Genomic DNA, 17860 nt, shown 5'->3' with positions numbered 1-17860 from the left:
ATTTAGCGTTTTTTGTCCGTTTCAACACCTTGGCACGACGTTGACGAGTAATTGCCTTCTTAAAACCAATTCAGTTACTTAGTTCATTCAAAGACTAGTCAAACGGTACGTATTTTTGTAAATAGGACCACTAAAAAAATAAAAAAAAGATTCGGGTGGCAAAATGTTCCGGAGGTAGAAAAAGCAGAAATTGGGGTTGGTGGGGTAGGTGGGGTAGGTGATCACCCCCAAAACCCGTTGGCTGTCTAGGGGAGGTTGAGACGACCCAAACGGTGTGCAATTTTTGCAATTCTGGTGGCTCAAACCCGAGATTTAGTAATGCGTTTTATTTTATAAAAGAGGTTAGTTGCGACACACAATTTATCAGAGTGCTTCTTGGATAACGCACGAAAACCTTGCAATTTATTTTTGATAATTTATTGTCAACAGATGCCGCAACCTCAAATTACAATCGCTATTTTATTTTAAAAGACAAAGGAAAAACACGTGCCAGAGTCTCGTATTTTGTTCCAGAGTCAAAAATCGACGATTTCTTTCTTATATTAGTTTTTTAATTTATTAAATACCGGTCGTATTTTGTAGTTAAACTGGTTGGCATTAACTCGAAAGAAGTAGTTCTGTGTCATGGAAATCGGTTTATCAGCTTCGCTTTCTATTTTAATTTTGAAATTTAATTATTGATTGATTTGCTGGCTCTCGTGCATGCTGGCAGAGAAATGTGTCATTTCTCCGTTTCTGCTGCATGTATCAAGTCGAATCATTTTTTGAAATGAGCGGCACCCAGTCTCAAATTTAATGTCTTGAGTCGTTAAACCGTGGTTAGTTTTAGGTAAGGTCAGTAAACAAATAAAACCTCCTCCTGTAAAATCGTGAAAAGTGCAGATGTACTTTTTATTCGCTGACGCAGAATGCACATTTATTTTTTGTCCGGATGGCTTGTATCGAAATACTATCTACATCATGAATTATGATTAAATCGTCTTAAAGGTCAGAAGGACCTTAGACTTTAGACCTTAAAAACTTTGGAGTTCAATCAAACAATGCTCCAGGCTTCTCCTCACACACGCTTCTTTTTGCAAAAACAAAGGTAATACCGCAGATGTTTCCAATTCCGCAAATTTTTAAAATATCTCCATACTCTTGCCCATTACAAGCAAGCTGGTAGAAAGTTTGAATTTCATGTTTGCTCCCCGTGTTCGTCACTTTAATTCTATACTTTTGACCTTTCTTCAAAAGGCAAGGATTAATTAGCGACAAATATTTCGAGTCACCTCTTTCCATCACGTAACAAGATTCTGATTCGGTTTTTTCGTCCTCTTCTCTAATCACTGCCACTGACAAGGACAACTGCATAGTTTCCGGATTATGATGTAGGTCTTGCAGATTGAACAGAGTGACCGACAAGAGGTACAAATCCATTTTCAGAGGTTGAATATTCAAAGTTTGCTCGTCGGCATCATTAATCTTCTTCTTATCATCCTCGGGCTTTAAAAGCATCACTCGCTCAGTGAATGGAATGAAGTTTCCCCTCCACTTTGACAAAAATTCCAAATTCAAATGACCACCTGGGGAAAATTCTTCTCCTGAAAGTGTTAACATGGGGAGCTGGAAATTTTTATCTAGACCGATATTTCGTGATTCAATTTTTTGGAGAAGCTCTATCTTCTCTGTGATACTCAAAGGTGAAGTATATTCGTCAAGGAAATTGTTAACATCCTGGATTGAGAAAAATTCGAATTGAATCAGGGGCAGCAACTCTTCCTTCCATCGTTGGTCAATTTTGGCAAACTCGTAATTGTCGTATTCATTTTCTTCAACAATGTTGACTATGTTACTTCTCCACTCATTGATGCAGTCAAAAACGTCCTTCTCTTTAAACACATTTAATCGCTGCTGGAGGATTTTCTTCACAGTGTCAAAATACAGTTTCTTCGACGCTGATAAATAATTGAGAACCTCAGCTCCTCGTCTGGAAATTTCCTCAAGAAGTTCCTATACAAAAATTGTTAAATGAGCTCAAATTATGACAGAAATTACTTACTTTTTCTCGGTCCTCTTTCCCTGTCCAGAGCTTGTGTGTCAAGAACGAGGAGTGATAATTGATAAGGCTGATGGTATGCAAATTAGCAAAATTCAGCTGCAGACACCGTGATTCCGCAGCTTGTTGAAGTTCCGGTGATTGATATTTCCAGGCAAAGTTTAAAAGCTTAACAGCTCTAAATTCATCCAGTTCAAGATTTTTTGGGTCCAAAAAAAATCTAAATTTCAAGAGATTTTTTAAAAAAATTACACCGAAGCAGATACAAAAATTTACTGCATAGCTGCATCAAATGTTTTAGGAGAACCATAGATACGAATCGGTGCAGATTGACCATATCGAAAGTTTTCTATCTCTTGACGCAGGGTTGGACATGTTATTTTCAATATTTCCTTAGAGCAACCACGCAGTTTCTAAAATTTCAAATGAAAATGATTGTTTTTTTAGGAAAAAAATAATATTAATAATATAATACAGTTATATTTCCGGAGCCAACTTCAACTTTGCATGGTTGGTGACGTATTCCAAGTACAAACTTGTACAAACTGGTAGCCATTACGTCTCAATTAGCCTATAATCTTAATTAAAAATTATTTAAACCTAAGTCTTTAAAACAACAAAGTAGTTATGGCGTGACTGGCATTAAGTTCAAAATATTAGTTACCTTCCTTGTGTCTTGGTCTAGCACTTGAGTATGAATGTATGGATAAATCTCGATCGAGCCAACATGGAATTCAGAAAGGTGGAGGAAATTCATTAGGATAACTGAAGCAATGCATTTCTTCCTTTTCTGGAATGCTTCTAGAATAACTCTAAACCTATAAATGCTATGACGCCTGTTGGAAACGTGCATGTAACGTTGTATTGGATTGTTTTTACAAAAAAAGTATTGCAATTAAGATAAAAATCCTATTTATTTACTAAGTAATATATATTTTTATATATGAATAAAATTTCCCATATTAAAATGATGCGAATTTGAAGATTCATCGAGGCAGAAATGTCTTTTATTAATTGTTTAGTGGCCTTAAAAAATTCAAGATGTTTTATTTTCAATAATTCATATTTCTGATTGTGTAAATTTAAAAACATATAAATTTTTCATGGCATTAAATGATATGAAATATCAATAGTATCAAATATTAATAATCTATTGAAACACCCTGCCTTGATTGAACTATCAAAATACACGCAGTGTCTTCGTGCGAATGAAATGAATACTTATTTTCAGGCAGACAAATTTTGGAAAAAAAAACAATATTGTTTTTTGTCATAAATTCAAAGGTGAATTTTCTTGCATTGCAAAATCATCGAACCCTTTTTTGAATTATTACGAAGTTAAATTTGTCAATGATCTTGTGTCAATCTCTAGCTAACCTGATTTAAAAAAATCAAATTTTAAAGTTAGAGAGAATAGCAGTTTCTCTCCTTTGACTTGTTGAGATAGCTTACTACGATCGTCTTTTGAGTCTCGTATATATAGCTCTGTTCTTTTCGGGACGAGAGAGGGAATCTAATCCATCGAAGCTTAAGCATCTCGAGAAAGGGTAAAATTAAAGTTTGCTATGGCGGGAGAGAGAGAGAGAAAGCAGAGCACAAAAGGGAAGAAGAAGTGGCGGTGGCGAAGAATGAGAAATCTGCCTTTGTGCTCGCTGCCTGTGTGTACGAAAAGTAAGGCAAATTACACTTTTTATTCTGAATCTCGGCGTTCACTGCTTTCATATCAGGGAAAGAGGGACGGGAGGGGCTGCGGGACATTTCATTTGATTCGGCAAAGAGAAGGAAATAATCGTCTTTTGTACGTTCTTAGCCGCATTATCAAACGGCCGCTTCTTGCACCCGTGCGCTCGATGATAAAAACTTTATAGGGTCGTAATAATTAATTGAAAGTTTTATTCAACAGCCTTTTTACGAGGCAGCAGGGGAAAGTGCCGGTGGGGGCTCTGCCATCGCCGATAAATATATAGGTCTCAATTTTCTGCATACTCGTTTACACGTGGCGTGTGTGATTGCCTCTTAAAATTCATAGCTGACGACGAGAGCCAGCGAGCGGTGCTATTAACGCCAACTGAAATATTAATTCGGACCGTGCGGAAAACACTCCAATTTTTTTCCTGCGAATTTGCGTAGCGTTTAATCGCTTTTTTAAGGGCGCCTGGCGAGCAGATCGTAACGCTGCGGGCCCACCCTGCTTCCATTGACGCTACAATTTTGCAGAGAGCATCCTCGCATAAAGCACTAAACTTGGTAATGAGTGGAGTTCCCAAACTGAACTTATCCCAGCCCAAACGCCGAATGGCAGTTTCTATATGCACAGCCTACGGCTTAGTCATTTTTTAAATTTACTGTGCCAAAGGGAAAAATGAAAATTGCGCCTCTGCTCTCTGTGTTTCTAATTTAATTAATAGGGAAGTGCCTCAAGCACGTCTAAAACATCTGCGCAGGATTATAACAGACTAAATTTAGAACCAGCAAGACAATGGAATGAATATTTCATGCGTTTCTATTTGATTTGTACTTGAATTTAAAATATGAACACTGAAGCATTGAGAATGGGGGAAAATGTTTAGTAAATTTTTTCACTAATATATATTTACGTGACACAAATTTTACTGGTCTAATATTTTTAACAGTTTTCTTCCATTTAATTTTTTCAAACAATATTATATTTTTTAAATATTATATGCTTATTAAAACGGTCTTGGGGAAGTTGATATTCTTAAGAAATTAAAATCAAATAAATTTTTTTATTTTGTTGCTCTTTTTATCCCTGTCTACGGACCGGGAAGGGCGCGCACTGCACTAGCACGAATGCTGAAACCCGGGTCCCAATAACACCGCGAACGGATTGAATGGGCGCAGCAGGCCTCACAGGGACCCAGCCCATTCAAGGGCCACTTGCCTCCGCACCGAGGACTGCATTGAAACGCTAGACATTCGTCCCGTGAAGCCAAATCACGCATGCTGGAAAGGTGCAAACCAGCAAGTAGCGAGTCGGCGCCGGTGCGCCTCCCAGCCCGTTGAGCAATTTGAGCATTTCGTGTCACTTAACTAACCACTTTTTGCCATTTCTGACATTGGGTAGCCAGTATAAGATCTCCGAACTGCTCAAATACCTACCATTGCTTTGACGCTCCTGAGAATGCCTTAACAATGCGAGCCAACGGGCTGGTTAATTCTGTTTCAAGATAATTTTAGTGTGCCTGAAAAGGCCGGGTTCATTTCATTCTCTAAAGAGAAATGAATTGCCATTCACTTTATTTGCTACTATTTTTTTAATAAAGACAGTAAATTTTAAACAATATACTTTAATTATTTGTTTTGGAAAGTTCGTGCATTTAGTTTAGTTCTCTTTAAAATTAACGAATATAAAAAAAATCAAAATTCAGAGGGCTCGCCGGTTAGCCGGCATTAAAATCGATCGTTTGCGTCTGGGACAACGTGAGCAGCCAGCAGAATTCTTCTAATCCGCTAACGAATGTGCAATCGAGACAGCGTAAATTGGCCCGTGCACGTTGGCCGTTCCGCCGGTCAGGCCTGCCCGGGTCGGAGAGATATAGCAGTAGGCGAGTGAAACGCGCACGCGGGCTTTAATTAAAGCGGCCGCTGACGCTGTGCCGCATTGCAAAAGACGCTCGCGCGCGTGTGTGTGTTTTAATCGCATCGACGGCTCGAACGACGCAATTTGGCGAGTCGGACGCGCTCCGCTAGGCTTCGGCGAAGGCCTTTCGACCCCACGATTCGCACTCATCAGCAATAATTAATTGGAGGACATTCACTCTCGCTCATTTATTTGCCTTTCCTTCCCTCGGATCTGCTGCAGCAGATCGGGGATTTGCTTGGCTCTCATTAACCTGCGGTTGCGGAGGTGCCACGAGCGCAATCCGACTGCCGACCGGTCGTTCCAAGCCGTTCCGTCAGCGTGCATGACCTTAATTCTCCGTGAGAGACGGGAGCGCCGGGATTTCGAGCGGCCCACCCCTTAACTAGATATGACGATCTGCCAGCCTGTAAATTGAATCGGCTTTGATGAATTATTAACGGTGCTGGTCCGAATCCCGACTCTGATGTACGCCCACCAGCCCAGAAACACCGCAGCTTGACACTTCCTCTTCCTGCCCGTCTGCGTGTGCCCTATACTTGAGAATGTCGATTTTTCCTGAGTCAAAACATTTAACACTTAACACATGGCGCCTTTCACGTTTGACCGCCTGCTTTTTTCAGAAAAGCAAGTCAAGCTTTCTTTTCTTTACATAATTAAAAGTTCTGTATTTTTTACTATCAAAATCAGCAAGTTTTTTTAACTTAAGACAATCTGGGGTGTGCCATATCATTCCTATGTCCTAAAAAGCAACGGGAGCCGGATTCACGCGATGCACAGATATGGCGTCCGGTAGAGTACGGCGGGAAAGTTACAAACTTAAAATGAAATTGGCTTGGAAATATTTAACATACAAATACCTTTAGCACAATGAGTATTTTTATGTTTATTTCTTTACTAACAGCTGATTACCCCGGTATAATTGGTGAATCGACCCTTAGGTGGCACATCAGGCTAATGGAAATATAACCAAACACGTGGGAATGAAATTATTAGGTCAGCACGCCTGTTTTTTGACGCTTCTGATAGGCCTCCATTATTTCGACGTCATATTGACTTCTGACCGGCGTGAACCAACACAGATCGCAACCCGGCCCCCTCTGGTGCCAAAGACAATATTCTAAATGAAGTCATAAAACATTGTTCTAAAATTTATGTCCTAATGTAAGAAACATCGCTCGGATTCTCAAATTGCAAGTGCTTAAATATTTTGGATAATGTTATGCAGATGTATAAAGCACCTCAATCGCTGTTATGTGTTTACAGAAAATAAAAACATTGAATAGCACGTGTCATGGAGTTCATATTTTGCAAAAGTGTTATTCCAATCCTGTATTTATGTGTCGAGGACAATTTAAAGTCTAGCTGAGCACGAACAACACATATTGCTCTGGGAGCACCGTTGAGCAACAATTGCTTACTTAAAGTAAGGTAAGTTTGTCGTCATCGTTATCACCCCCATGAGAAAAACGCGAAATTGCATTGAAGCTGCAAAACAAACAGCGAGTTAGATGCATTCTGGTTCGATCCAGTTAACTGGGTTCGAGAGTGGCGGAGTTTCGCTGCACTTGCACACCGTAGATATAGTTGTAAGATTGTAATTTGTTTCGTGAGGGAAGAGAGCGAGACCGAGAGAGAGAGAGAGAGAGAGAGAGAGAGAGAGCGGCGGCCGCAAAACAAACAGCGCCTCTGGAGATAATTAATAAAGATGCAAGCACGGAAGGAATGCAGCCGCGAGCTCGTCGTCGGTTGCATCAGCGGTGGTGGCGGCGAAAATCGGGAATGCAGAAGCAAGACTCGGAGATCAAAGCGAGGCTGCACTCACTTTGTGAGCGAGAGAGCGAGCGAGCGGCTGAAATATCAGCCGCCAGCCGCGCGCTCTACCTATAGCTCGCGCGCGAGTTCAAAGCCGGCATGCAAGAGACGTTTTTCAAATTAACTGCAGTTTGAGGAGCACAGCCAGCCAGCGAATGAATGAATCTCTCCTTTCCGACTCGGCCGGGTTAAACTTTTCCAGTCATTTTGCGTCCGTGGCCGAGAATTAAAGTGGATATGGACTGAAATCTTCTGATAAATATTCTTTACCAATTACTGTTGGTTACAATTCAGGAAAATTTCTTTTTTCCAGATTGTGCTCCGTTTAAATTTCCAAGAAAATCGGCTAAAAAGTTTTAAAAAGCTAACCTATCGGTGATTACTGTCTATCCTCTGTTGAATATTAGGATTATTTAATTTAAAATTTGGGAAATTCCCCTAAAAATATTGTGCATTGTGGGACAGATAATGATGAGAGGAATCGAAATCAAGCGGAAACCCATGGAAAAGCTGTTTAATATTTCAAGAAATTCAGCCTAATTGGAAATTTATTTAATACAGTTCATTGATTTTCGATGTATTGTTCTACCATCAACATAAAAAATTAGAGATATTTCTAAATCCACGGGTGTTAATTTTTTAATGTCCATAAACCTCGTTAAAATAGTAAAATCAATAGTTTTTCTACGGATCTACCGGTCATAGAGTGTGCAGAATGTTTAAGCAAAAATGTTAGGCAAGAAGTTAAAACTTTGTTGCAATATGTCAGAGATTCTATAGCTCTTTGAAAATTTTGTCAAAATTCTCGAACATGATTTCAAAGATTTGTAGATGACTTTTCTCTACTAACTGTTGCGTTCAATTCTTTGAATCGTGGATTAAGAAGTAAATGCTGATTTTAATAGAGAGACAGTGCCCGCCGCTTGATTAGCATGCACACTTTTGTACCGATTGTCGAATAAATTTAAACAGCAACCTGAGAAAATTCCATTTTTATAGAATAATTTTGGAAAAGGAAAACATGATTTTCAGAATTTCGCCGTGCAGATCCACTTTAATCTAAGCACAAAAGCTACCCTTCTCTTCCCTTCCCCGGCATTTCGTTCCCTTTGGTTGCTTGGATTCGCTAAAGTGCATTAAATGAATTTTCTTTGCCAACTTTGCTACTCAAGTCTCGCTCGCTCGCTCTTTCTACCTCTTTTTATCCCGTGGTGTAATTTACTTTGGCAAACATGCAGCTTTTCTTTCCCCCGTGAGATTAATCGTTGTTTCTCTCTTCTTTGAGCGCTTTTATTCAGTCGTTTAAGAGTAAACAAACGGATGCTGCTGCATTTTCTTAAGCAAACTTCATCGGTGATAAGAATTAATTTGTTCCTTTTGAAAAGCAAAGCCCACAAGTTTGCTTCTTGAGCAAATAAAATTGCTTTTTCTGATGTTATGATGGTCTGCAATCGATCAATTGTTATAAAGCATTGTTTCATCAATTCAATTAAGTTTTATTTCTCCTAAACAGTCATCAAAAATTTAAATCAGAATGATGAAGATCACATTCACGTTTGGGAGATATAAGGCTTTTAGTAGTATTTGCGATCAACTCGCTTAAAATCATGATCAAATGATTTAAGTGCACGCCACACTCTACAATCTATGCTACACAACACTTTTTAATTTTACATAAATTCAGAATGTGTAAGAAATTGGGGTCTTGGACACGATTAAATCACGGACGGGAAGGAATTCCCCTACTGCGTGATTCGGAGAGAAAACGCATGCAATCCGAGGTCAGTGCGCGTTCGAGGAGGAATTAGTCTGTACAATTTAATCCCTACGGATTTTTTTAAGTTTTATTGTTAACCAATAATTGAAAAAATAAATAAAATTAACAGCTTGTGCAGCTTTCTTTGCAAATTTTATCAAAATATTCTTAAAAAATCTCATTTAATCCACAAACAAGAATAGAGGTTCTATTATAATTTGCTCTTTAATTTAGGATTGTTAAATCAGTTTAGTTGGTTTGGTCAGTTTTAGGCTATTTTGGAAAGTGGTGATATTAAATTTAATACTTAATTCCTCATTATTTAAAACCCAGACAAAAAAATTTACCGGCTGTATTTGGCAGCCCTTAATGCCTTTATTGATTTTAAAAACCATTTCTACTGGTTTTATCCTTAAACCAGAAAAAAGTAAATATCTATTTGGATTTAAAATAAAAAATTCACGACTTAATACAATGTAATGAAAAGTGCACATACACTGTAAAAGTTAATTTTACACCGCTGCTTTGTAAGCGTTTCACTGCGTAATTTTGCATTAGCGGTGCTCGCTCCATTTTGCTCGGCAGCTATGGCGATTAATTAAGCGGAGGCAATATATTTCGCTAAGCGTCGTCAGTTGCCTGTGATGCTGCTGCACCGTGCACAGGAGGAGCAGCTCTTTGTTAAGACGCGGCGTGCGCGCGGTTTGCGTCCAAAGCCCCTTAAGTTGGTGTTCAGATAAATAATCAAGGTGTGTGTACGTCTGGCGTGCGCCGCGCGTGCATGCGTGGCGCATGGTGTCGGCAGAACGCCAGAATCGATATCATAGGTCATGCTCCGCGCTCGTGCCTGCTCCACGCGAATGCTGTGCAAGAGGGCGAAGAGAGAGAGAAAAAATAAACTACTCCTCCCGCCTTTCGCCTTTCGTCAGCGCTGAACAAGTTTTACAGTTCCATTATTTCGCCCTTTTCTATTTTATACGCTGTTTGAGCCCACTAAAGGCGGAAAAAGCAAAGGAGAAGGCGAAACTTTCGCTGTTGTACCACCTTTCGGCGGCAAACTTACTTTTTCATTATTTAAAACTTAATTCGCCCAGCCGCTGCCGAGAGGGAAAGCGAACTGCTCGGATTTCGTTTAAAAGGAGAGGCAGGAAAATGGATTATCTTTGATATTGCTTCTTCAATATTTAAAATATTAACAGTGGGGTAATATTTTTTGTAGACTCTTTAGCGTTGAAATACTCCAAAGCTACCCTTGTTTTAATATTTTTTTAAACGCTGATACCTCTGATCTCTGAATCGTTCGTAACATTAAAAAAATCCAACGGGACTCGGATAGTCAGAATTAATAACTGTGCCTATAAAATTATAAACATTTTTCGAATGAAATATCCTTTAAAGTAGATCAATACAGGGCAACAATTGAAAATTATTTGAATTGTTGGATGCAATAAAAGCAGTTTTGATCGATAAACTATTTGTTCTACAACAAAGGACCTTGCTACAGTAAAAATTCAAATGTTTCAAATTTTCTCCAAAATTTCCACCACTTGACCAAATTTTCTTGGCAGATTTCGATTACTCTCGTTGAGATCTGTTCATCAGCGTAGGGAAACTATTTGTTGTGAAATAAAATAGGATTTCAAGTCAGGAGACAGTCCTAACCATTTGAAATTTACGCTTCTACTTAATTTTGGCTTCAACTAAATTCATGCATTGGCAACAAGGATTTTCCAGGATTTAGCTGTATTAATCCTCTTCAATTCCGTATTAAAAAATCCTTTAACAAAACTTCTCTCCTCTCCAAACTCTCAAATCTACAGAAATTATCATGCGCTGAATATTCCTTCACCTAAAATTGATCTTCTGCGTTCGATCGATGTCTTGTTGGACTCGTCCAAGCCTCGACAGAGACAAACGGCTGTTTAATCTGCAGATTTCTTGTTTCACTGGTTTGAGAGTAGGTGCCGGGCGCGGAAGCAGAATGGGAAATTGATCAGATAAGTTGAGAGCAGCATTTGCAAGCGGAGTGGTGACGTCTGGCGCGGATTACCGGCTACACAAAGCGCCTGCCGGCTTTCTCTCATTTCTGCTCGCGAGCAGATATATTCTCTCGCGGCGAAAATCTGTTGTTTGGGCTGGATCCGAGCAAGCAGGCAAGCAAGCAAGCCAGCCAACCAGCCAGGCAGACAGACTAATCTCGCTCGCAGAGACTTTCGCTGCCTCTGCTGCTGTTTGTTTTGCGTTAATTCGGCGTATTTTGAAACCAAACACACAATGCAGCCGGCGTTGCTCCCGAACTCGCGGCGAACTGCAGAGACGAGAGCTGCGGAGCACCTTTGCGCTCGTCAAACAAGGTGAAATTGTACGCCGCTCGCACCGTGTACGTGCACATGACGACGGATTCGGGTTGCTCTTCCGTGTCGCTTCTTTAATAGAACACCCGCCTTGTTATTTTAGCCTTGCTCTATTTTGCGACTACAATGGAGAGAGCCAAATTATCTTCTCCTGGGCCATTTACCCTTTCAAAAGCACTACTGTTTTTCAGAATCTTTAAAGCAATTCAAGATTTTGTTTGATAGTTCTAAATAGAAACGGTTCAATCAATTATACAGATACTTCTAATACATATTTAAATATAATTCCGTTTCGTTAGTAAATATATAATTTCTAAAAATGTACATATTGATGGCTATAATAAATTAAAAAGTTGGTTGAACTAATTCGGTTTAGTGTGCAATTAAACCTTTGATTTGCATATATGTTACTACCAACAATTCAAAAGATTAAAATTAGGGATGATAATTTCCAGAAAACATTCAACCATTTTTCAATTCAAAATAGACGAGTTTAGACGGTTTTTAGAGGCATTGGTAAAGCCCAATAAACACGTTTTATGTAGCTATATAATGTCCATGTCAAAAACTAATTGTATTGAAAAATTAATTATATTTAGATCAGAAGTCCCATGAAAATTAAATCGGGAGAGAAAAAATTGCCGTTTCAAATAATTTTTGACCATTTTAAACTGTTTCTGGACGCTTTTAGCCGACTGGCAGATTTAGGTGATTTTAGGTATGATTGCATGATTCGTGCTCTGTGTCCCACAACGATTGGAAAGTGAGAAAAACTCGATCTTTCAAATTCAACATCCCCAATGATGATAAAAAATTATTCAGAACTTGGTTTTCTCTCAAAGAGGTTCATGCAATTAGATTTTTAAAAATTATAGCAATTTTAAAAATTAGAGCAATGAAAAAAATGCACATATTAAAAAAAATTAAATAATGCTTAATGCTCTTTTCCTGTGCGCTGAACTGAAATTCATGAAACTTTGTAAAGAAAAAATGAATTTTACGTGTATGCAAAATTTACAGTAGCTATTTCAGCTTACTCTAAAAAAAAATCAGGACTCTTAAATTTAAATCTAAATTCTTGCTACACGATTAGTTCCTGATAATTCTAAATTCACGGTCGTTGGAAACGTCCGACTATTTTCATTTGAGCACAGGTGAAAATAAACAGACTAAAAATAACATTAATTTTAACAGAAGCTGTGCAACCGCTTGGAATTAATCCAAAACATCAGAGCTGATCTTCTCTAAAAACCTTATAAAGTCCTCATTTACTTAAAATCAATCTCCGTTACTGAATGGATGTCATTCATAATTTAGTTCAACTGAAAGGTCCAATACGGTGTGATGGAATTTTAACAGACTGAAATAGACAAGAGAATAATTCTCTGTTAGTGGCGTGTGCCTCAATTTGCATGCATTCCAGCACCGTGATTCCGGGCCGAATATTCTCGTCGCCAATTTCGCATACTTTGCATCGCAGAGAGATAGAGAGCGTGGAGAAATGAAATTAACTTGTTTACGCTGCCGAGTGAAAGCGCGCAGGTCTGACGAGAAATGAAGCTGTTTCGCCTTTTGCGCCGGCGAATTCCAAAGCAGGCCCCGGCGAATTGAATTGTGCAAAAAGCGGACGGCAGCGCGAGGCAAAGGCCTCAGCCAGTCGACGTGAAAGGCAGCGAGATAAGGGGGCGTAATTAGGCCGCCACCCTGATGCTGATGACCGGTTGACTGCGAAATGCTGCTTGCTCCCCGACTCGATCTTCCTCCCTCTCTCTGCGGTGCATTCTTATCGTCGTGGTGGCGTCGTAATTCTCGCAAAAGCAGATAATTACGCCTCGCTGCAGATCCCTGATGCAAATCTGCTTCCATTCGCGCCTTTGCCGAGGTTAAATGCCGCTTAATTAATGTGATAAGCGGCCCAGATATACACATACTCGCGGGCTTTATTGCGCTTTTTAACTGCATGAGAATTATCCTGCTCGATGCCGGGAATTGCAGCGATTTATACCGCCACGCCATTATTTTATGCTTTGGCTCTCCTCCATGATCTCCGCTTTCTGGGAAATCAGTTCTAATATTACACTTCCCTATACCTCTTTCAAGTATTCTTGTATATAATAATTACAATTTTATTTTAAACTAAATAAAAGGAAAAAATGCTGGTTGTCTACTGATATTTTACTCTCGAGAGGTAAATGAAAAACAAGGCTTCATCCTTGTTGATTTCAGAGCTATGCAACAAACCTTGAGTGAAAATTAGTTCTTATTTCAGGATATATTTTTTATTACCGAACAAATCACAAAAACTCCACGTCCCAGTGACATATCTCGAACGAATAACATGAGCGCACGGGCCTCATGGGAAGAACCCCAGTCCAGAAAAGGACCAGCTCGTGTTACAGACCTGAAATATACGGATAAATATGGCGTAATTGTGACGGCTCCATTATTCTCCCTAAAAATACACCGGCTTGGAAAAGACTTTTCCGTAATTGTGTAATTTAAGCTTGAAAATAAACTCAGATAGATCATTGTTCCATGTATTTTAAAATAATACTTACTAAATTGTTTTTCCCGTGCTCTCTGTGATTGGTAGCTCAGATAAAATTTATAGAAAAAAAGAAAAGAATCAGCAAGAGAACCGATTATCCTAAGTGATAGTTTTCAAGTTTTAGTAATTCACGGACCAATAAAAACATTGTGTCTGGGTATTTTAAAGGTTTTGGCAGTCTAAGAGGATACAAGGTGTAGTTTCAATGCTTAAAATTGCATGATTCGTGTTCATTATTAATGGTTCATTGACGATTCGAAGATGATGAAAAATATAGATTGTCGAAAATACAACTGGAAGGTGGGATAAATTTCCGGAAAGCAGATAAATTCTTGTTACCAAAATGATTGCTTCGAGGCAAAATTAACCTACGTATAAAAATGAAATTGAAGTCTATAAATTATGTCCATTCACTGCAACTCGCAACTGTTTTCACTGAAACTAGGAAATAAAAATGTCCCAACATTGAATGGATGACAAAGAGATACATTTTCCATTCAGAACAAAAGTAAATAGTAATGTCTACAGGTAGAACATTTCATTCATTAAGGTTAATTAATTTTGCATAATACACAAACTTTGCTGTTCCATTACTGGGAAAGCAAAACAGGTGACGCATGTGACCGTTTTGGAACTTGTTGGCTGCGTGGGCGGCTCAACAGCAGTGGCGGAACAAATGTATGCAACCTGTTCAACCGGAGCGACGGGCACGTTGCATAGCCGCAAAAACGGCAGGCTGTTAATCTCGGTGCGCGTGTGCTGCAACTCGACCGTGAATGGAGAGATGCAGCCACGTAAAGAGCGGATTTTATCGAGAGGGAGTCGCACCGCGGGCGGAAAATAAAGCACTTCAATCTGATACTTCATTTTTTATCATCTGCGCAGGCATATTTTCGTGGCGAGAATCGTTTTCCGCGAGGGAGGAAAAGATAGGGAGGAAAGGTACAAAAAAGGAACATTATTGTCGGGGGCACAAAGAAAGAGAAGCCGCGAGCATTAGCGATTCGCCGAGTGTATATCTGTCTGCCTGCCCGCCGGCTTTCCGTTCTTATTTCTTGCCGAGAGCGTACATTTTCACCAGATTTCTCTTGCAATACTTTTTGTTGATCCGACACGCGAGGCTCCTTTGAGTGCGAGAAGCGGTCTGGAAAAGGGTTCTCATTCGTAATTACACGCACCCCACTGAACCGAGTAAGAATTTTTGCACTCGAGAAAAGCGAGCGCCAAGCCAAGCGACGAATTAGCATCAACCGACTTGTTTTCACGCGACAGGAATCGAAAGCATTCATTTCCCGCGGTGGTTAGCAATAATGAGGAGTATTTACGCTCGCTTTTCCACTTAATTAACGACGGGAATTCATCATTCTTGATCTTTTGAATATTTTATATAGCAGCTTGGTAATCTCAAGAAATGTTTAAGAATTAGTCATTTGGGGTAGGGAAGATAATATTTTAAAACGCAAAAGAAGCTTTTGGCTTTAATTAGTGGATTTTTAGATAATGTTTTAGCCTGAAATGATGCTGTTATACTTTTTGAGATTTAACTGTGCCCTTTGGACAATATTTTCAGCAATAAATATAATTTAACAGTCTTTAGTATATTAAAAGGGAATATAAAATTTCGATAAGGAATGATTTTTTCCTATGTATCTTGGCAAGTGGAAACTTCATTTAGAATATTAGATCAATTTAAATATAGACTAAAATGGTACATTTTCAACATTAAATAATGGCATATTTTTAAATTTTTTCTAGAATCGAGAGGTTGTAGAACAACACCAACTATAAAACTCCTAGAAAAATGGCGTGAAAATTAAATTTAGACAGTTTTGGGATGCGCAATGACTGTTTTAAACGATTATAATGAAGCTCGCAAAACTTACAAAAATGCAGGATTTGTGCTCCTTTGGTGTCTCAATGTAATCAGACACATCTTAAATCCCTTAACCCTAGCAATAATTTCGTTGCTTTTATTTTCCTCCTACGTGGAAAAATCAGATTACACTTTAAAGAAAGTTTCAAGTTAGGATTGAATAAAAAATGTTTGCATAAAAGACACGGTCGATATATTTGCATGGCAGATTCCAATTTAATCCTGGTATTTTTTTCTTCGATTTCGTCACCAATTAAGAAGACGAATATTTTACCCTAAAAACATCATCTGGAAAAAACCTCTCTATTTTAAAACTAATGCGAATTCAAATTAAATTAAAGGCCTGAAATTGTTACAGTTGTACATATATAAATTTCCAACGTTAATCATTAAAAATAGGAAAGTATAGTGGGTAAATACATTAATTATTCATTGTTATCAAAAAATATATATGTCACGTCGTGTTTAAGCAAATTTCCGTGTATCTCTTCATTTAAAAGTTCTTAACACACTTATTTCAACGATCTCGAAGAAATTAATTTGCAAGATTGTTTCTACACACAGCATTAACTGCATAGTTTTTAGCTTCAAATTAATACTAGTCTGTCCCTAATTTCTTAAAAGAGATAATATGATTAAAAATTTAGAGTACATGCAATAAATATCCTGTTCTGATACTTGGATAGCTGAGCTATTAATAATTAAAACTAATTTCAATTTCTAAAGTATTGAAAATTAGGTAACCATAGAGACAAGGATTAACCACATAAATATATTTATTAACTATCTAAAATTCATTAGTATTATGTTGCCTCGGTTGGTTTCGTATATTTTAAGTAATAAAACAATTTTTAAAATTGATTCATACACTTAAAATATTAAAAGTACTTTATAAAAAGTACAAAATTACTTTTTACATACAAATTAATGATGTAAATAAATATTTTAAGATGATATTTTTTAATTTTAAACAAAGTTGTTTCTTCCTAATATTAATAAATTATAACTACAAAACGCCTCGTTTTTCCATGGACGACTGTTGAAAGAGCGGCAGGAGCAGATAAGCTGGAAAAGCTGACTGACTGGGTAGCCTTGGTGCGGTGCGTGAGCGGAAAATGTGACGAGGAGCTGCTGACGCGCGCGCATGTTGGCCCTGGGGTCGAATCAGCTGCTGACACACATACCTGCTCCACTTACCTGCCTTTATGTGTATGCAACCCGCACTCTCACATGTGTGCCGCCACCGAAAAATAACTCCCTACTTCTCCTGGCTGACTGGTCTGCACGCAATCAAAAGGCACCGCAGCACATATCCAGTAGCAGTTGGAATGCGATAAATTTCAGCAGCGAGGAAATTAAAGGAGCGCCGCGAGCACTTGCGAAATGAAATTTCAGCGCTGCTCTCGGCCCGAAATTCCAGGCCAACCGACAAAAATGAAAATGCAGGTGTTGCTGGCACGTCGATCGTTGGCTTTTTTCCTGCTGTCAGATATAGGGTTCAGAAATTCATTCAAATAAATCACGTATTTTTACGATTCTCCCATTGGCGCTGCTGTAAAATTATTCAATTTAGCAATAATTTCACCTTTGCCTCCTATACTATATTGAAGCTTTTCAGTAACACCTCATACTTTTAAATTAAAATAACATTTTGCTGGAAATTATATGTGTATTTCGTGTTTTAAAAATCAATATGAAATGTAATTTAAATCTGTAAAATTTAATTAAACTTCAGATGAAATATGTCAATTAGTGCATTAATGCCCTGAAAAATATTCCGTGCTCGCTTGAGTGAGTTCAAAAGTATTTGCTGCGAATTGTTCAAGAGAAATGTGAACCTCCATTTTTGAAGGACCATTAAAAACGAATCCCATT

This window comes from Cloeon dipterum, chromosome 1 (assembly GCF_949628265.1).
Source record: "Cloeon dipterum chromosome 1, ieCloDipt1.1, whole genome shotgun sequence".
NCBI lineage: Eukaryota > Metazoa > Arthropoda > Insecta > Ephemeroptera > Baetidae > Cloeon > Cloeon dipterum.
The sequence above is the reverse complement of the archived record's forward strand: the minus strand, read 5'-3'. Positions refer to the sequence as shown.